We start from the raw sequence: 21,282 nt of genomic DNA, 5'->3' as shown, positions 1-21,282 counted from the left end.
TTCTTGCTGTGTTAGGGCCCAAGTGGAAAACAAAAAAACCAAGTTGCTCTAGGCTGGAAAATCAATTAGGGGGGAAAAAAGAAGGTAAAACATCTGGTGTGACTCTTAGAATATGAAAATTCATTTTGCACATTTAAAAGAAATGTGCTGAGTTCATTTAATTGCCTGTTGAAACGATTCATGGAAAATAGTGGGAAGTTTCATTGATCCTGGGTGTTTTATAGCAAGGGGCGTTGTCTCAGGTTTTCCTTTAATCTCGATCTCAAATCAGTCTGGATTGCATTTCTGAGGTCTTTTTCCCATGTGTTTCGGTAGACTGAGAAAGGATGCTTTATACGTAAGTGTGACCAGAATCCTGCTAGGGCTGGTCACAGCGCGGATTGCTGGGCCTGGCCTCGGCGGAGTTTCTGATGCAGTAAGTCCAGGCTGAGGGTTCGGGAATTTGAATTTCTAGCAGGGCCCTGCATGACGCTGATGCTGCTAGCTTGGGGGCCGCACTGTGAGAAGCAGCGGCTCGGATGGAGGGAGAGTCCTCGTAGGTGCACACGGGAGGGAGAGGGTGTCTATGTCAAAGCGGCTCTCCCGACAGCGACAGCGTTGCAGCCAGCAGCTCTGGCTTCCTCAACCCTCAGGGGATACAGACTTTCCCAGAGCTTTCCTTCCAGGCTACACCACACAGACTCTGTCTTCTCACCCGCATGCTTCTGCCAAAAGGCACTTGATTCCCTTCTAGAAATTTCTCTTCGCCATTTGTGAATTCAGAATGCAGCAGCACCCTGTAATTCAGCTGGCCTTGGCCCGTGCTTCGTCAGCTCTGATGAGGAAAGAAGAAAAAAAGCAGCGAGAAGCAGTCCTTGCCCTCGTGAGCCACTTCACTGGTGGGCCAGGCAGTTGCAGGAATGCGTTCCCCAGGAGCAGGCCAGGGCCAGCGATGGGGCGATGGGCGCCCTAGGCGGAGGCGCCCCTGTTGGAGGAGGGGACATCGGATCTGAGTCTTAAAGGAGAAGTGTCTGACGTGCAGATGGTGGAAATCTCAGGGCAGAGGCAGGGTGAGCAGTTGGGCCATTAGCGCAGTGGTGACGGCTCAGCTCTGTGCCGGGGCAGGGGTGGGGCGGTGTCTGGACGCCAGTGAATAAAACTCCCTTGGGTGAGAACTCCTTTCTGCTTTGGCCCCTCTGGCATTTCTTGGGTCTAGAAAAATGATATTGCCCAGCCAAGCAGCACACAGCCTCCCCCCCCCTTCCCTCCTCATCCACAACACGGGGTGCGTGTATCTGGCAGGCGGGGGAGAAGGTGGGTGATGCCGGTTCCATTGTGTTCTCTGGGCCTTCCAGGGATGTGGCACTGACACAGGGCTAGCGTTGTGAGCACCGAGCCCTGGGAAGCATACACCCTGCGCCTGAACAGGTCCTGTGACTACAAAAGGACTCTGTCCCCTAGCTTGTTGGGTCCTGACAGCTTTGCTTGGTCTGTCTCCTGGCTGGAGGGGAAGTGGGTATTCAGGTTGTGACCCCCAAGCTCAGCGACCCCTCTTCCGGCCTGAGAGGTCAGAGTCGGGAGGACCTCAGTTTATTCCTTCCTGTTCATTCTTATTTATTTGAAAGGCAAAGAGACAGAGATAGATTGGTAGACAAATAGACCTCCCATCCACTGGTTCACTCACCCAAATGCCCACAACAGATACGACTGGGCCAGGAGCCCTGAACTCATTCTGAATCTCCCACATGGGTGGCAGGGACCCAAGGACTTGGCCATCACCTGCAGCTCCCAGGGTCTGCATTAGCAGGTGGCAGGAATGAAGAGCCTAGGTGCTCCAATGTGAGATACAGGTGTCTGAAACCCTGTCTTAATGGCTGTGTCAAGCTCCAGCCCCCTTCCCATTCTTTTAGTTGGCAAATATTTATGGTTGACTAAGAGGCTCTGGGCCTAGCGCTGTGCTCAGGGCTGGGGGGGGGGGGGGCGGCAATAGATAAGCAGATCAGCATTGTCCCTCCCCTCCTAGAATTTACAACGAAGAGAAGATGATAATGGCTAGCATCGTTGACCAGGCTAATCCTTGTGTTAGTTATCTATTGCTGCATAACAAGTTATCCCCAAACTCATTGGGTTAGACCAACATCTACTGCCTGGCAGTTTCTGAGTCAGGAATTAAGGCACAGCCTACTGGGTCCTCTGGCTTATGACCTCTGGTAAACCTGTAATCCAGGTGTTGGCTGGGGCAGGATGTGGCTCAAGGCTTAGCAGGGGGAAGGATTCAGCTAAGTGGTGGCTGCTGGCGGGCTTCAGCACCTCAGGTCCTAGCCATGTGTGCCTCGACACAGGGCAGCTCACAACACCACGGCTAGCTTCATTAGAGAGAACAGGTGAGAAGGATCAGAGAGGGCATGGCCAGGCAGAAGCCAGTCTTTTGGAAAAAAATTATTTACAGGGGCAGGCATTGTGGCACAGTGGGTTAAGCTGCTGCTTGGAATGCCTACATCCCATATCAGAGTGCCGGCTGGAGTCCCCTCTCCTCTGCTTCTAATCTAGCTTCCTGCTAATGCATTCCGGGTGGCAGCAGATGATAGCCCAAGTGCTTGGGCCTCTGCTTCCAGTATAGGAGGCCTGGACAGAGTTCTAGGCTTCCAGTGGTGGCCTGGCCCAGCCCTGGCTGTTGTAGGCATTCGGGGCATAAACCAGTGGATGAAGTGCACCTGCTCTCTGTCTCTGTCTTTCTTTTTTTTTTTTTTTTTTATTTTATTTTATTTTTTTTTGACAGGCAGAGTGGACAGTGAGAGAGAGACAGAGAGAGAAAGGTCTTCCTTTGCCGTTGGTTCACCCTCCAATGGCCGCCGCTGCAGCCGGCGCACCGCGCTGATCCTGGCAGGAGCCAGGATCCAGGTGCTTTTCCTGGTCTCCCATGGGGTGCAGGGCCCAAGCACCTGGGCCATCCTCCACTGCACTCCCTGGCCATAGCAGAGAGCTGGCCTGGAAGAGGGGCAACCGGGACAGAATCCGGCGCCCCAACCGGGACTAGAACCCGGTGTGCCGGCGCCGCTAGGTGGAGGATTAGCCTATTGAGCCACGGCGCCGGCTGTCTCTGTCTTTCAAGTAGATGAAAATAAGCACTTTAAAATTTATTTATTATTTTCATTTTTTTTAATTTGAAAAGCAGAGAGAGAGAGGGACAGAGAGATCTTTTACCCTCTGGTTCAGTTCCTAGATGCCTGTTTTAGCCAGGGCTGAAGCCAGGAGCCTAGAACTCGACCTGGCTAGAAGGGATCTAGCTACTTGAGTTATCCCTCCTGCCTCCCACGGTGTGCACAAGCAGGAAGCTGGAGCTGGGACTTGAAACCAGGCCTTTTGATATGGAATGAGGGCATGCCAAGCAGCGTCTCAACCTGTGTGCCGCTCACCCCAGAAGTGAGTCTGTTATGACCCAGCCTTGGAAGTGATGTCTCATCACTTTCACTGTACCGTATTTGTTAGAAGCCAGCAAGTGGGCCCATGCACACTGAATGGGAGGGGGCGACCCCGGGGCGTGAGTAGCAGAAGGTGGACTCAACCCACTGGGGTCATTTTAGAAGTGGTCAACCACGATCTCGGCCAGAACCCTGAGGAGTACATTTGCCTTCGTCCTGCTGATGAGGAGAGCAGCCACAGAGTTCATGGCTATCAGACGCACGCCCACTGGGCCCCGGCAGTGTAGCCCTAGGACGGCCATTCTGCATACGGTGGGATTAGGATTTGGTGAGGACCACCCCGATGACTGGACCAATTGGAGAAGGGGAAACTGGAGGCAGGAAGACCAGTGAGGAAGACTTTCCCTTGGTCAGGTACCGACGTGAAGGCCAGAACCAAGGCGTGGGCATGGCGATGAGGGGGCAAACTGGAGACACTTGGGAGGTAGAGGTGTGCAAATCTAAGTCAGAGCTGACGACCCCCGGACCCTGGGCTGCGTGGCTGTGGGGATGCCAGGATTTAAGATGGGAAGAGGCAGAAGCTGACTGATTATATACAAATGTTGCATTTGAGGTGTCTTTGGAAATGACTGCTGTCCTTCTCGGCCCCTCCCCTCCCTCACACACGATGGTCTGTGTCCTCTCTGTACAGTGACACAGTTGTGCCCTGTGCAAGTCGTGTAGAAAGGCGGCAGTCTATATGGAGGAGAGAGGTGTCCCTGAAGGAAGGGGACTTTGGCAGATCAAACTTGGGACGAAGAAGCAGATTCCGGGACAGGAACTGTGGTCTTCGATACTGGAGTTTAGCAGGGGAACTCTGCTTCTCCATTCTGAGAGCATGTTCTAGATGTGTTGATGGTGTTGCTGGGTGGTGACAGGTGTGGAAAGGGAAGGCAACATCTGTTCTACATGGACAGCCAAGGTAGCCAGAAAGATCCTGGGAGGACCGCCCAAGCCAGGAGGCTCTAGGTGAAACCATACCCAAAGCCAACTCCAAGTTATACCTGCTGGATAAGTCTCTTGGAACCTTCTAGAAAGTTCCGCTACATGTTCTAGCCTGGCTTTAGTGCTGTTGTGGAAACCCAAGGGAAGAATACTGTCTGAGCCTAGGCAAGTGGGGAAGGGAGGCAGTGTTCCTGAGTGTTTTTTCTGTGGTGGTTTCAGAGCAAGGGTCTCTAGGGAAAACGCACCCCAGGATAAGCGATGTGGCTGTGTTGTTCAACCATGCTCTTTTTTTTTTTTTTTTTTTGACAGGCAGAGTGGACAGTGAGAGAGAGAGAGACAGAGAGAAAGGTCTTCCTTTGCCGTTGGTTCACCCTCCAGTGGCCGCCGCGGCCGGCGTACCACGCTGATCCGAAGGCAGGAGCCAGGTGCTTCTCCTGGTCTCCCATGGGGTGCAGGGCCCAAGTACTTGGGCCATCCTCCACTGCATTCCCTGGCCACAGCAGAGAGCTGGCCTGGAAGAGGGGCAACTGGGACAGAATCCGGTGTGTCAGCGTCGCAAGGTGGAGGATTAGCTTAGTGGACCGCGGTGCCGGCCCAACCATGCTCTTTAAATGACACTGTTTTCTTCATTCTAACCGCAGTTCAGGCTGCCTAAGCGATGGCATCAGGCCCTGTCAGGTGGATTTCTGGGTCACCTGAGGAAGGAGGGATCTGCCAGGACGCAGGTGGTGTCTGAAGCCTCAGAGGAGGATGGGGAAGAGTAAGTGGAGTGAGCGGAGCCTGTAACCAAGACCGTAAGCTCCGCGACAAGAGTGGAGGCCACGTCTGCTCCTTCACCACTGTGTCCCTAATACCCAGTACAGTGCTGACTTCAATAAACAGTAGTCAAATGAATGAGTTAATTAAAGGACAGAAATTTACGAAGCAGTATATTTTTTTTTTATTTTAAAAAAGACTGAAAGGCAGAGTTACAGAGAAAGAGGGAAAGACACACACACACACACACACACACACACAGTGGGGGGATCTTCCATCTGCTGGCTCCCTCCCCAAATGGCTGCACCTGCCAGGGTTGGTCCAGGCCAAAGCCAATGCCTCCCACATGGGTGGGAAGGGCCCAAGTACTTGGGCTGTCTTCCACTACTTTCCTAGGCACCTTAGCAGGTATTTGGGTTTGAAATGGATCAGCCGGGGCTCAGACAGGTGCTCTGATACGGGATGCAGGCGTCCTAAGCAGCAGCTTAGCCCGCTGAGCCGCACAACACCAGCCCCGGGAGCACCATTTTTAAAGAGGCCTGAAGAAGTGGCAAAGGTTTGGAACCCCTTTGAAACCTATCCTCTTAATATTTCTGAAATGAATAAGCTGTGGGCTCTTGCCACGAATTCAGAGAAGAATTCTGAATACTGGCTCAAACAGACCGACGACATGGTAAGTTTTTAAGCTTTTTATTCAGTGAAAGAAATGCATAGGGGAGTGAGGATTCCATCTAAAGGAGAAGGGGAAGTCTGGAAATTAAGCTGGGGCCATACGAGCAGAGAGCAGGCCAGGAGCCCGGTGCGGCAAGCGTTTGGTTATGAGCAGCTACAAGCAGCTTAGCACGAGCAGCGAAGAGGAGGCAGGGAGCTCCCGGCCAGGAGGCCACGGCCCCGATGGCACAGGGCAGTGATGGAAAACAAGGGCACAGAAAAGGGCCAGGCCCACCATGTTCCAGGCCTTTCAGCCACTTCCGAAGGGGCGTGGTTACGTAGCCTGATTGGCAGGTGGGCATACAGGTGGGGTCAGGGAGGGAGATCAGATCACACAGGGGCGTGGTGAAGGCGTGGCTTTCCGGCTCACCAATCTAATCCATGTTTTCCTATCTGCCTGCCTGCATCACCTTCTGCAGGCAATGAGGGGAGGATGAGTGTAGGAAGGGGGGTCCCTGACTCTGGAGAAGTTAAGAAAGGTCTCCTTTAAGGCCACAGGAAAGGCCTTCTCTGTCCCCCACCCCTATCGAAAACGCACACTGTGCTCAACCCAGCAAGGTTCCTGGGGAAGTGCTCCTGGCAACCGTGTGATGGGCCGGCAGGGCAGAGCCTCTGAGGGCCCAGGCCACCCTCCAAAGGACCTCCGGGGTGGCTGGTGTATTCGGCTGGTGTCACTTGGGCTGAACTTTGAGTGTCACAGGAAGCCGGGAGGCTTGGGATTCTTGGTGGGAAGCTCAGCCTGACCGGCTCATGTTGTTTTCATTTAGAAATCTTGGTCTCTGCCAGTGCAATTCTGAGAGCTGTCGTAGCCCGCCCCGGGCTGTTAGGACCCTGTGTGATCTATGCCCTCCGGCTGTCATTGGGAGTTATTTTTCCTCTCTTTTCAGTCCTGAAAAGGGAAGAAACAAATGTTACGAGAAGCAAGTTTCTCATCACTTTGTTAATGATTGATTCCATTTAATTCCAGAACTTGTTTGACCTTTGGATAAACAATTGGAATCTTCTGGAGGCACCTACAAGGAATGCAAGAGTGCATTTGTCATTTAATGGTAGAAAAGTTTTAAATGGGACTCTGACAGTATAAAAAGTAGTATTTATATGAGTGCTAAAAAAAAAGCACTTGTAAAATACACACTCTTCAGTAATGACCAAATATGGGAAACTCGGATATTTGGTTGCGTAACCAAGGCCGACTCTGTAAATGGGAAGATCCATCCATCTCCCTGCCTTTAGGTTGAGAAGTTTTGTAGCTACAGATTTCCTCCAAGGATGTCTGGAACTGCAGGCCAAATGCAGACCCAGGCTAAATGCACACGATAACCCCGGCACTGGTTAGCTCTCCAGGATTTTCTAGGCTGCGGATTTAGCTGTGCAAAGAGAGGGTTGTTCAAAATGTTAACCTTACGGGTATTGGCGGAGATGAAAGACTGTACAGTTGGTGACCTGCCAAATCTGAAAGAACAAAGAAAGCTGAAAGCAGGGGCCAGCGTTGTGACACAGAAGGTTAAGCTGCCACTTGCGTTGGCTTTCCATATCGGAGCGCAGGTTCGAGTCCTGGCTACTCTGCTTCCAATCCAACTTCCTGCTAAGTGCCTGGGAGGCAGCAGATGATGGCCCAAGTACTTGGGCCCCTCTCACTCATGTGGGAGACCAGGATGGAGTTTCTGGCTCCTGGCTTTAGCCTGGCCCAGACCTGCCTGTTGCTATTTGAGGAGTGAAATAGCAGATGGAAGATCCCTCTCTCCCTCTGTCGCTCTGCCTTTCAAATCAGTTAGTTAATCTAAAAAAAAAAAATGAAATGCAAATGAACGAATAAACTACTCATAAGCGAAATGTGCTAACCAGGCTCAGAAAGCCAAGAGTTTTCTAGCAGCTTGATTGGACCTGATCCCTTTCCATGACGGAGTGATCAACTGGTGAGCGATCGCAGGGGTAAACCGAGCGTTTTCCGAGAGCTGAGCAGCACCTGGCACAGGGTGCCGGGAGACCTGGAAACAGCGGCAGCTGGGCCACGGGGCCCCCTCGGCAGGGGTGAGCCTGTCATCCGCAGGTGATGTACGAGACCGAAGCTCATGGAGTTTGCTGGGGAGGAGTGGAGCGGGCAGGGGTCTCCTCCCTCTGCCATCATGCCTATGCTGCGTCTATTGCTTCATTTCCCGCTGCAGGACAGGCAGTGTGGTTTAGTGGGAGGATCAGAGATTGCAGGTAGAAGCTGTCAATCATTATCCGTGCATTTTGGGGCCAATTATTTTTACCCTCTACTGCCTCAGGTTCATTGTTATTTCGAAGATTAAACAAGATCAAACCCCTGAGAGTAAAAGCCCAGAGCTGTGCTTCTGCAGCGGCGCACCAAACGCACCACCAGTGAGCTGGCAGCTGCTTTCCGTCTGGGCAAACTGGTTCTCCCAGCTCGCAGGCCGAAGCCAAGCTCAATTAGATTGCAAGATTAGGCTGCAGGAGAGGCCTTGGCTCAGGGTTGGCTGGAATTCTTTTAACCTCTTGTTAAATAAGAACGTCAGAAAATGGTATCGTCAGGAGCAGAAGCACAGGGCAGGGGTGCAGCGTGGAAATCCCCACTCAAGATAAATCTCTCTGTACGTCTTCCCTACACTTCCTATTTTTGGGAAAGCTGACCTGGAACTTGACTTCCTGGTAACGCTTGACCTTGACAGGATCCGGGCTAGCAGCTGCTGCTCCCGGCTCACTTCAGCAGGCCTTTTCCACGGAACCATGGCAAATTCCAAGTTGTGAGGAATCTGGGCCATACGTCAGGGTCTGTGGTCTGATGAGCTCCAGACACGGGGAGGTTGCACCCTGGCGGACAGCGGTGGAGGTGAGGCTAGTCAGTCACTTGGCTCACCGTGTTCAGAAGCCGCAAGTCTGACTTCAGAGCTGGGGCTGGAAGCAGACGTCTGGGCTGCATCTCTGAGCTGGCTTCTGACTCATGCTTTGCAAACCAGGCTAAGACTTGGCAGGCCCCTCCCATTGCAAGTGAGTTCAAGGAGGCGGGGCAGGAGCTGGCACTGAGCTGGCTTCCTGGCGGGCAGCGGAGGAGCCTGTCCGATCCTGGGGTGCAGGTTGGGAGAGCTGGAGGCTCGGTCGGGGCCACCAGGAATGGCTTCAGGCTCTGGTGAACAAACTTTTGACTCCCTCCCAAGAGCAGACAGGCTAACGGTCTCCACATGGGCTTTGACCCAGCTGCCGCCTGGACCGCTGGGCCCTGGTAATTGGGGTGGTTCCTGCGACCTGTCATCGGGCCTGCAGCCTGTCTGAGTGTGTGTAGCTGGTGGAGGGCGCCATGCTGCCTGAATACGGCCAGCGGGCAGGTTTGGGGTGGGAGCAGCAGGGTGGAATCTGAGCTGGGTGGGGGGAGCGCCTGAGAACTTAACCCTAAGGACCCTCCTGCCTCTCCTTAGGCAGTCTTTGTGCCTTCCAGAGATAAAGCCAACCTTGGTCTAGCTTACTCTCTGGGGCCTCTGCTCACTGGCCCAGAGCTGGGGGCAGGAGGAAAGGGTGAAGTCACACTGCTTCACCGGCTTCCTAAATCGAAGGTCTTGTGTCCGTCATGTCTTTTCCTTGTGTCTCTCCCCTTGCCTGGCTTCCCCAAACCCTCGTGGGGGAGCCTTGCTGGGGAAACTACCCCCGGCTGCCAGGTGAATCCTACACCTGCGGGCTGTGTGTGCATCCACCGTGGCCAGGCCTGCTTAGGCAGGTGCTGGGGGACAGCAGCACACCTGCCCGTAGGAAGTGGATGGGAGTGGACAGTTGGCTGGCCTGTGTGTTCTCTAGCACCTGGCGTATGCTTCTCCATTGTGTTCCAAGGCTGCCCAGCTGGACTGTGAGCAGGGAGTCCTGGAAGGAGGTGCGGTGAACATTTGGTGAATGAAGGAGTTGATTGGTCAAGTCTGTGTGGGCCTCAAGGGCTGGACCGACAGACGTTCAAGAGGCAGATTTTGGCTCCGAAGAAGGGGCATTGTAGCAATCAGAGCATGCCGAAATGTCATGAGTCAAAGGTCATGAGCTCCCTGTCCTTGAACATGACCGTGGCACAGCAGGGTGACCGCACCCAAGATGTTGTGGAGGGAATTCAGGTGTCTGATGGACGGGGCTCTTAGGAAAGAACCTGCAGTGCTCCTAGGTCCTCCTGCAGAGGAAGGGAGGGGCCTGGAGCCGGCTCTGGGGAGGTCCTCCGGGAGACGCGCTCGTGTTTTGTTGCCACCGTGATTTCAAACAGAACTCCCATGTCATCTGCGTTTCCTGACTTCCTCTCTCTTCTGCTCAAAACACATTGTTCTTTCTTTTACTACCATCCTCATCCGTGTTTAGTGTGGTCATTAATTCATTCTATGTCTCCCATCTAAAAAGTGACACCTTGGGGTACAGGGGTTCTTTGTGGCCCCAGCATCTAGACGTGGGCGTGGCACAAGGGCTAAGGATGCTTTTACTGAGTGGTGGCCTAAACGAGGACCCTGCCTGCAAGGTGAAGAGCTGCAGGCCCCCCGTGGAGGCAAAGCTAACACAAGGGCCAATGTCCCGAGAACAATCCCCTATCCAACCATGCAGCTCCCGTGGGATGGAGGTCAGGGCTCGGAGAAGCTACCGGCCTGCAAGCCAGCTCGGAAGGGCTCTGGGGAGGGACAGGAGCACGATGCCCTGGCCACATGGCTCGGGGTGAGGCCCGTGTTCACTGCTGGGTTGCACCTGGTGTAAATACTTGAGAGATGGAAGCATTTTGAGTTGTTGCAGTTTGGCTGTTTTAAAGCAGATTAGAAATGGTGTTTTTGATGACCTTGACCTCAAACCATGAAGGCCAACTCCATCAGGCAGGACTCACACAGATGCAGAGAATTCTCCCAGACAGCGGGCAGCTTCCTAGGTGTGTTCTCAGAAGGTGAGACCTGACACTTGCCATCTTGAAGTTCTTCATGGTGTCTGAACAAGGAGCTCCCTGTGTTCACTTTGCACTGGGTCAACAAGTTCTGGGGCCTGCGCTGTCCTGAAGTGGACACTGTCCATCCCAGTATGTGCCTGTGGGAGCAAGGAAGAGTCTTTGGCTCTGGACACCCTCCTGGCAAACTGACTCCTCCCCGTGGCTCTGGGCAGCCTTTCAGGGTTTGTGGCTCTGTCCCCTCTTCTGCCTGGCCCTAATCGGCAGCAGCTCTGTTGCTTGGCTCTGCTGACCTGAAGTGACCTCTGGGTATGGTGAGCAGCCAGTTGGTGACCTCACAGCTCTGCGTCTGCAGTAGCTGGTGTGGGGAGGGCTCCTACCGTATCAGTTGAACACTTGGATGGTGCATGCACTTGGGGAATAGTGTTCTTCAGGAACCCTCCTCCTGGATCTTCCGAGGAGTCTGAGAGGCATTTCCCTGGCTTGGTTGGAGGACTTTAAGTGGCATCCCCAGAGTGCCCTTGGCTGATGTCAGGTATTTTCCAGCTCTTTAGAGCTAAAGCTAAAAAGTCTTCTATCTCAGAATGAGTTCACTGACAACTAAAGCAACTACTCGGGCTGGGAGTGACTTTTGTCTCCCTGCTTTCCTAAGTGCCTTAGCAGGAAGCTGGATCGGAAGTGAACCAGTGCTCCAATAGGGGAGGTATCTTTCTCTGCTTTATTTCGAGCCAGAGCGAGTGGCTTGTTCACTGGCCTTGAACATGCTGTCTCACTGGCTGATGGAGGTGTGTAAGCAAGTGACCTCTCTCTCACACACATGCACATGCACACACACACATACACACACACGGCCAGTCCTCAGAGCACAGCGTGGCAGTTCTGGATTACATACAAGCCTTACTTGTCAGATGAGAAGAGTGGAACCTAGAGCTATTCCACACGCCCAGCAGATTCTTAGAGCCATTTACACTTCTAGTTGGTTCAGGAACTGAAACACGGGAAGGGGGTCTCTTAGCAATGCCTGCGTCTGAAATGTCACTGCTTGAGACATGGCGGGAAGACATCCAGATGGCTGTGGTCTTGTCACTCCTTCACAGGCCCTCCCCTCCCCCCCCCCCCGCCCAGAGTCATGGCTGTTAAGGGGGGTGACAGGACGTTAAATCAGCCTGTCACCAGTGCTCTCTCTGACAAAGGGCTGGGGCTGAGCGGTGGCAGGATCAAGGATGTGTTCAAAGCCCACAGCCCCACCACGAGATGTTTTGGGTTAAGCATGAGGCTTTGATGCTGCTGCGGGAGCTGGGGCTCCGCCTCCTCATGCCGTAAGCCAATGGGCTGATCCGCAGCCCGGAAGCAAGGCCTTCTTGAACCTGACACCTCAAAGTCTTCGGAGCACAGACCCCACCTGCCCCCCTGAGGGGTCCTTCCCAGAGCACATGCGCCAATCAGGAGCATAATCCCTGCTGGCCCCGCTGTAGGCGTAGGAGCACACGCCCCCACGAAGGACCGCATTTCCAGCTGCAGCCGGGGGCTCCCTGGCTGCTCCCCTGTGCTGGCTCAGGGTCCCGCCTCTGCAAGCTGGGGCCATCCTGTGCCAAGTTCAAGTTGGGTGTCTGCTGGGTTCCAGGGAGGCCATCCTCAGTTCAGGACTAGGCCCCGCCTCCCGGATGTGGTGGGGGAACCCCCACCCTCCTTGCATAGGGGAGCTCCAGAAAGGGCGAAGTCCAGAATCAGGAACCCCCAACTGCTGCTTCTCAGCCACGTGGAGCCTGGAAGCCACAGACGGCACCGACTGCCCTGGGAGCTCTGTGCTCTGGTCATCTTCTCCCCCCAGGGCTTGGGGAAGCCCCCCAGGCTGGGCTCTCTGAGTCCTCCCAGCTCAACATTAATTCTAGCTGGGGGTAAGAATTTTCTAGATTTTTTGGAAATAGCCATAAACCACCAGGCTGCCAACTGTCTGATTTTGGGCCATGAGCTTGGGGGATTCAGGGCCCTGGCCTTGTTCACACACTTGCACAGGGCAGCTGTTCGCAGAAGCCCATGGTGGGGTGAGCAGTGGGGAGCCCCAATACCAGTGTCCTATCAGGCTTGATAGTTAACTGCCAGTCATTGGGCTTGTGTCAGGTGAGAAGCCAAAGCCCAGATGGGGCTTCTGCAGTGCTGCTGGGGGTGGTGGCCTCATGGCAGAGGGAGACCCTGCACCCCAGGGGAGGCCTCTGGAGCACCAGGCCATGTGTGCCTGGGCTGTTCCTTAATGAGCTCACCCAGACACATGCCCTTCCCTCTCACCCACTGGCATTTATATTCAGCAGATTAACCCTGGTGAAAACGATCCTTTCACTGCCTGCCCAACTGGCTGGGCAAAGCCCCTGGGGGTTTTCTGGATAAAAGATCTCAAGAATGTGGCCTGACCGGAAAAGTACGGGGGGGGGGGGGGGGGAATAATGGGAGCCTCTGCTGGGACTTCAGGATTAAGCGTGGGCACGACTCTGTAATGGGTCCTGTTTCTTTTGCACCGTCAGGGTCATCTTCTGGAGGAGACGTCACCTGCTCTGCAGCAGGCTGGGGAGCTGAGCAGGCCATGTGCACTTAAAGGAACCCCATTACTCTTCGCTTCAATACACAGCCGTGACCGGGAACTGATGTTTGTGCTTGGGGGATGCGTTTGAGCTAATTAGTACCCACTTGATGACCGGAAAGAATAGAGGAGTGGCTGGCGCCGTGGCTCACTAGGCTAATCCTCCGCCTTGTGGCGCCGGCACACCGGGTTCTAGTCCCAGTTGCCCCTCTTCCAGGCCAGCTCTCTGCTGTGGCCAAGGAGTACAGTGGAGGATGGCCCAAGTGCTTGGGCCCTGCACCCCATGGGAGACCAGGAGAAGCACCTGACTCCTGGCTTGGGATCAGCGTGATGCGCCGGCCGCGGCGGCCATTGGAGGGTGAACCAACGGCAAAAGGAAGACCTTTCTCTCTGTCTCTCTCTCACTGTCCATTCTGCCTGTCAAAAAAAAAAAAAAAAAAAAAAAAAAAAAAGAGGAGAGACCTAGAAAAGAACTAAGTGTGGTGTCTCAAAGCCCGAGTCCGGCTGGAAGAATCCTGTGGATCACCCCTGCCTCACTCTGGTCCTCCAGGCCAACAGCGGCCTTGACTGACAGCTCCACACAGGAAGTCAAGCTCTTGGCAATAAACTGCCAAGGGTGATGGTGCCCAACCGGGCAAGCAAACAGAAGAGGTGGAAGAAGGTGGTCGCCCTCGGGTGAGACCACTTGCATCTGCTTTAGGGGTCCCTAAAGTGGGGAAGGGGCTTGCACTGAAGAGGTGGAAGTAGGGAGTCACTCTAAGGAGAAGTCACACATCTGACACTGAGCTCTGTTCAGCCCTGGGTCTGTGTGACGAGACAGGTAAGGACCCTACCCAGCGGGGAACCTTCTTAGTAGCGTCTGTCCCGTCCTGTTCTCAGCCACTTCCGGCCTGAGGCTGCCGTGCATGTTGGAACCTTGATGACTGTTTCAAAGGATCATCGCAGAGACAATGTCTGCTGGGTGCGTGAAGCTCTTGGGTCTTGCTGGAGTTCAGGGCACCTGCAGCCTCAGTCAGACCTCGGGTGGTCAAGGCCAAGGCCAAGGGCGTAGCCACCGCCATCACTCTGCAGCCTGCAGAGTTGCTGTTCAGGGCTCGTCCTTCTCCTCCTTGTCTCCTAGTCTTCCTCCTCATTTTCCTTCCTTCTCCCTCCTCCTCTTCCTTTTCTTTTCAGAGGCCACACACACACACACACACACACGGAGGGGAGAGAGAGAGAGAGATCTCCCATTAGCTGGTTCACTCTTCAAATGCCCACACCAACTAGACAACCAGGGTTGGGCCAGGCCAGTCAGGAGGGCAGAACTCCACCTGGGTCTCCCATGTGCATCACCCCTGCTCCTAACAGGGTGTACATGAGCAGGAAGCTGGATCGGGAGTCAGGGCTGGGATGCAAATTCAGGGTTTCTTCATTAATTGACTTCCCAGTGTTGACCTCGAGTTCTAGTACAGAGGAGGGCACCAAGGAGACACTGCAGTCTGAGTGGGTCCATGGATAATCTGCAAGTCAAACTGCTTTCATAAACCCAGACATCCTGGACAGCTTTGGGGGCAACTTCAACAAGTGTAGGTTCCTGGAATTCCGTGTTATGAAAAGCGTTCATTGTATACTGTGGAAGACCTTAGTTATAATGTGAACTTTTCCTTTTGCCTAAAGTCTATTCTATATGTGATGAGCAAAAGTCCCTGTATAGGAAGCATTTTAAATCCTTCGGCAAATCTCTCTAGAGCTGTTTACATGTTCGTGTGCGAAAATGAGGTTTATTTTTCCAAGCGTTAAGGGAAGCGGAAGGTCGTGCGATTTTGTCATTCCCATTTCAGAGCTGAGCACGTGGAGGCTGAACGCACTCCCGAATCCACGCAGCTAAGAAGGACCTGCGCTGAGCTTCTGAACTGGCTGCCTTTTCGCTGCCCCACACTGGGGAAAGCACGCCATCAAAGTGTGTCATTTTCCCTTTGTCCCACCAAATGAGAGGTGGCGTTCAATCTGGTCTTCGTGGAAATGCTATTATACGCCAGATGCAGGCCCTGAACAGCTCAGCAATTACCAGGGCGAGGGTGTAATTTGGGGACTCAGCCTGGGTGGGCTTGATTTTCGAGGTCTCCCTTGCAATGAGCGCTGGCTATTAGCACACAGGATCATGTGTGGGAACGAAACGGCTCTGTCTGATGGTCAGGCTGCACTTCGTGCTCCTGGATTCCATCCCTACGGCCAGCTCCCATGGGTCCCGGGCAGTGCTCCAGCCCCGCTGTGGGGCCCGGCCTGCCCCTGTCACGCTGCCCGCATTGCCAGCAGTGACTTGCTGCTCTACGATAGTCATTCCGAGTGCCAGCCCTGATGGGCTGCAGCCTCGGACAGATACATAATTCACGTCTGGTTTCTGCCAGACTTTGCTGATCTCTCCTGTCCAGCGTCCTGACCTGTAGGAATGGGTGTCGGAGCAGTGACCATTGACAGTCTCACAGGGTGGCCTGGAGACCGCCCCATAAAGAGGTGCTGCTCTGTGAGCCACAGGACCTTGTGTATTCTCCCTAGCCAGGGCGAGGCAGAAGCTCTCCTACCCATTTCACAGATGGGGAGACTTCCACATGGAGAGATAGTAAGCTGTAGCGGGGGAAGAGGAGTGGCCCCTGACCTCCGGAAGCTGGCCTGTCATTCACAGCCTGCCCTGGCTCTCCCGCTGGACAGAGCCCACCTCACACGAGGCTGCCCTGAGACCATGATCGGATGGGACAAAGCAAGGCCCCTTGGGAATTTTGTCTAAGCACAGACAGGGAGCAGGTCGCACAAAGAGCCAAACCTCTCCTCTCAGCCAAAACGAGTGGCTGAGACCTCCTCGCCTGCTGCGGCTTCATCCTTGCTGGAGCCTCCTCGCCTCACAGGCAAGGTTTATCGAGCCCCTATCTCCTGCAGCATCCGGCCTAAAGAGAACTCCCACTTCCCCGCCCTCCAGCACATCGCCAGCCAAATCCACCTCCCATCCCAGGGTCCTCCCTCCCAGATGCCTCTCGACACCCTCTCCCCGAGGCACCCCAGTGTGCACTCCCCCCACCCCGCCCCGCCTGCCCCAGCAGCAGTGAACAAGTTGGATCAGCCGACTTATCCACCCACGGGAGCCCCATTGGCGGTCTCTGCGGCAGGGTGCTGACCCTTACTCGAGATGCCACAGTTGATAAAGGATGAAGACTGGTTCAGAATCAGCAGTCAGGTGTTTCTGACTCCAGCGCCTGTGTGTTGCCCCCGGGGCCTTGTCCTGTCCGCACTGCTCCAGCTCCCAGTCTCAGCGGAGGTCGGGGCCACTGTGGCTTTGATTCTGAACTGTCCGTCTGCGCAGACATCATCCCAGCCAGGTGGCTTTCTGTTTGCCAACTGAAAGAGGAGACAGTGACACCCGACGCCGCTCGGCCGCCGTGTGACCGCACCCTTGGCTGGGCCAGCAGGTGCGGTAGAGCCCACAGCCAGCAGGGTGACTGGTGCCTGGCACCTCGAGGCTGCCGTGAGTTCTGTCCACAGGGACAACAGAAGCCTCTTTCCCTATATTGTCCTTTGTCCCCGATGGTGTCTCTACAGCAGTGTCCTCCATCCAAGCAGGACACTGGCCTGAGACTTAAGGACGTGACCGGCCGCTCTCACAGACCCCTGGAGCCCAGCACTCCCAGTGCCTGAGAGCTTTTGGCCTAGACTCTGGCATAGCTCCCGCCTGAGAGCGTCTGGCACCAGCACCAAGGAGTCATCTTGCCTCTGCTGCTGAGATAGCAACAGTCACTATGGCCACCAGCCACTGGCATTTGCAACAGATGGCACTGGGCAGGACTTTTTTTTATACTTCTTTAATCCTTGTTTAAAAGCCCTATAAGGTGGCCATTATCATTGCTGTTTTACAAATGGACAAATGGAGGCTGAACGTCTGATACCAGTCTAAGATGTCACATATTCGAAGTGTCAAAGCCAAGATCTGGAGGTGGAGTTCTCCCAGCCATCCTTCTTAGCTCCTCTCTCTGGGCTGAGCACTGGGTGTTCTACAGGCACCTGAGGACCTGCCTGGCCTCCGGGAGACTGCAGTGGGAGCTGGAGGGGCTTCTCCAGGTGCTGGGATGCTGCAGGCTAACAGCCTCTTTGAGGACAGAGGCCTGGCCAAGGTTGTGCCCTTCTTGGGGCCAGATGATGACTGCCAGTGGGGGAAGGGCTGGCCCTTGTCCAAACTGAGGACAACTCGAGGGCCATCCCGTTTCAGGGTTCTCTGTAGGGTCAATTATTTGGGCCATTCCTGTTGCCTCCTAGGGTCAGCATTAGCAGGAAGTTGGAGGCAGGAGCTATACAACCCAGGCATGCTGAATGGAATGTGGACCAAACACCAGCCCCAGCAAGGACATTTGAAGGTTAGTTGGGTGCAGATTTACCCACGGGCTTCTGGTAGCAGTCGTGAGGTGACAAGCAAGGAATGGCATTTCTGTGTCCCTGGCCTCAGTCAGCGTGGGTTGGAAGCAGAGGAACTATTCCATGGGCTATGGGCTTCTACCTGTCTAAGAGAACTTCCCAGGGCCATTGTCATGGTGCAGTGGGTTAGGTCCCCATTTATGATGCCAGCATCCATCTCAGAGTGCCTGGTGAAGTCCAGCTACTCCACTTCTGATCCAGCTTCCTACTAATGCACCTGTGAAGGCGTCGGATTATGGCTTAGGACCCCGCTACCTACGTGGGAGACCCAGGGGTAGTTCCTGGCTCCTGGCTTCAATTTGGCCCATAGCTGACTGTTAGGAACATTTGGGGAATGAACCAGTGGATGGAAGATTCTCTCTCTCTCTCTCTCTCTGTCATTCTGCTTTCAAATAAATACTTAAAAGCATTTCTCTGCCACAATGGTCAGGCTGAATATTTTCCTTAGGAGGATCTCCCACGTAGGTGGCAGGAGCCCTAAGCACTTGGCCATCCTCTGCTGCTTTCCCAGGTGCATTAGCAGGGAGCTGGATTGGAAGTCGAGCAGCCAGGACTCGAACTGGTGCCCATATGGGATGGCACCACTGCCGGCAGTGGCTTAACTTGCTCTGCCACAGTGCTGGCCCCGAGTTTATTCTTAAGGTGAATAAAGGATATCAGCTTTTATTATTTAGCCTCTATAGCACAATAAATCATTTATAATGCCTCAACTTGAGCAAACAGTGTGATAATTAAGATATTATTTCCCAAGTGTACAAATTCACCCTGTATTTAATTCTGCTCTCTGCCAGGCCCAGTGCTGGGGTTAAGGAGGCAGAGAGGAGCCCCTTTCTGTACTCTGAGGGCCTCACCTCCTGGGAGGGGAGGTGGACACTAACCTACCAGAATAAAAAACGCAGTGATGGAACTTCCAGAGCCAGAATCCTGTTGAAGATGCTGAATGAAAAACTAGTGAGGCTGGCGCCGTGGCTCACTTGGCTAATCCTCTGCCTGTGACGCCAGCAACCTGGGTTCTAGTCCCGGTTGGGGCACCGGGTACTGGTCCCGGTTGCTCCTCTTTCAGTCCAGCTCTCTGCTGTGGCCCGGGAATGCAATGGAGGATGGCTCAAGTGCTTGGGCCCCTGTACCCGCATGGGAGACCAGGAGGAAGCACCTGGCTCCTGGCTTCGGATCGGCGCAGTGCCAGCCATGGCGGCCATTAGGGGAGTGAACCAACGGAAGGAAGACCTTTCTCTCTGTCTCTCTCTCTCTCTCTCACTGTCTAACTCTGCCTGGCAAAAAATAAAAAGAAAGAAAGAAAGAAAAAATAGTGAGCATATTTCCATACTTAAGTCAGTGAGAATTATGGAGGCAAATAAGGAACATTGCCATCCGAAGCTGTCACGGAGACAAGCACGACCTGGGAGTTAATTTGTCTCTCTAGCATCAGGCGAGCCCTAGCTGGGACCTCATATATGGCGTTGAGGCCATGCAGAACATCTAGGGAAAGCCGTGATTGTGTGTGACAGTGGCTGAAGGGTTTGTCTCCTTCAGGTCACTGTGCCAACTTCTTAAGAGTTACTGCTCTTGATCCGGCGCCGTGGCTCAATAGGCTAATCCTCTGCCTTGCGGCGCTGGCACACCGGGTTCTAGTCCTGGTCGGGGCACCGGATTCTGTCCCGGTTGCCCCTCTTCCAGGCCAACTCTCTGCTGTGGCCTGGGAGTACAGTGGAGGATGGCCCAAGTGCTTGGGCCCTGCACCCGCATGGGAGACCAGGAGAAGCACCTGGCTCCTGGCTTCGGATCAGCGCGGTGTGCTGGCCGCAGTGGCCATTGGAGGGTGAACCAACGGCAAAGGAAGACCTTTCTCTCTGTCTCTCTTTCACTGTCCACTCTGCCTGTCTAAATAAATAAGAGTTACTGCTCTTGCAATGTTAGCTGACTGTATCGCCTTTCTACTCAAAAACCTGCAACGCCTCCCTCCACACCCATTGCCTTCTGGACGAAGTGTACTCTCTTTTCTTTCACCTTTCTCAAGAAAGGTGGTCCAATCGATCCATGCCATGGTCCCTAAACTCAGGGGACGTTTCGGATAGTTCTGGCCTCTGAACCATCACTCAAGCTGAAAACCACACCCCCCTCCCCCAGGATGCCCTTCTCTCTCTCTTTTAAAGAGGTTATGTGTTTATTGTCATTTTATTTGAAAGGCAGCGAGAGAGAGAGGGAGAGAGATTCCATCTATTGGTTTAATTGCCAAATGCCCATTGCCAGTGAAAGGCAAGAGCCAGGAACCCAATCTGGATCTCCTGTTTGAGTGACAGGAGTCCAAGTATTGAACTATCATGTGACACCTGCCAGCATACACAGTAGCAGGAAGCTGGATCAGAAACAGAACCAGGACTCAAACCCAGGCACTCTGAGGTGGGATGTGGTGTCACAAACTGCATATTTTTTTTAAACAAATATTTATTTATTTAAAAGTCAGAGTTACAGAAAGGGAGAGACAGAGAGAAAGGTGTTCCATCCACTGGTCCACTCCCCAAATGGGCGCATTGGCCAGAGCTGGACCAATTTGAAGCCAGGAGCTTCTTCCAGGTCTCCCACGTGGGTGCAGGGTCCCAAGTTGGGCCATCTTCCGCTGCTTTCCCAGGTGTTTTAGCAGGAAGCTGGATCAGAAGTGGAGAAACCAGGATTTGAACCTGCAGCCATATGGGATGCTGGCACCACAGACAGTGCTTTAGCCCGCTACACCACAGTGCCGGCCCCAGAGTGCATCTTAACCATTGCACCAAGCACGTGGCTCCTTGAACAGGAGCGCCTTTCAGGCCAGCTAAAATTTTATCTCCTCTATAAACTCTTCCCTGAGCACTTCACCCTGGAGTGCCCTCTCACCTCTGGGAGGTTTCCCATTCTTATGCTCTGTGAGACAATGAAGCCCCCCCCGCCCCCCCCCCCCCAAGCTGATCCACCGTTTTTATGAGCTTTGTCACTCAGTTTTCCGGGAACCTCTGAGTCTCCCTGGTGAAGCCTTGAGCAAACCTGAAGTGCTGGGCTTGCCGGCCCAAGGATGTCCCCGAGGGACCTCTGGGGAGTGACCTGGCTTGCCCTCTGCAGCGTGATTTACAGAGCCGCTGCTAGAAGCAAGAAGCCACCCCCTTTATCTCTTCAACAAGACGGGGTAAGTTTGCTTCCTCCAAGTCCTGCACAGAGCCGATCCAGCTACTCTGGGGGAAAGAGTAGCATTTCTCACTGCTGGGAATAAATGAATCCAACTTCCTTTTCTTTTTATGGAAAGCAATAAATCAAAAGGGAATAAAAGAACCTCTGTGTGACCTTGTGTAGGTTTTCTGGGAACAGTGCAACCTGGCTTCAATCCCAAAGAAGGGAAGAAAAATATTTTGCAAAATGCTAATAGCTCTAAAAACTTGAGTTCAGGTCAGTTTTTTAGAAAAGTGAATTGCAATCCACAGGTGTGTGTGTGTGTGTGTGTGTGTGTGTGTCAGGGTGGCTGCTTGGGCATAGCACGCGGTGCAACGTTTGTGTACCTAAAC

The 21,282-nt window shown here is 53.8% G+C and overlaps 1 long non-coding RNA gene across 1 annotated transcript; it reads right to left on the bottom strand.

The window, feature by feature from the left end:
• Nucleotides 1–5,818: 5,818 nt before the first annotated feature.
• LOC138848667 (uncharacterized) lies at nucleotides 5,819–9,153 on the bottom strand. Its single transcript, XR_011386773.2, has 2 exons — nucleotides 8,713–9,153; nucleotides 5,819–6,741 (listed from the first exon to the last, which is right to left on the bottom strand). It is a non-coding gene; the product is annotated as an uncharacterized LOC138848667 (long non-coding RNA).
• Between the last annotated feature and the right edge of the window lie 12,129 nt (nucleotides 9,154–21,282).

The sequence above is a fragment of the Oryctolagus cuniculus genome, chromosome 2, assembly GCF_051225735.1.
Source record: "Oryctolagus cuniculus isolate XC-2025 breed Fujian yellow rabbit chromosome 2, ASM5122573v1, whole genome shotgun sequence".
Lineage (NCBI taxonomy): Eukaryota > Metazoa > Chordata > Mammalia > Lagomorpha > Leporidae > Oryctolagus > Oryctolagus cuniculus.
The sequence above is the reverse complement of the archived record's forward strand: the minus strand, read 5'-3'. Positions and strand labels throughout refer to the sequence as shown.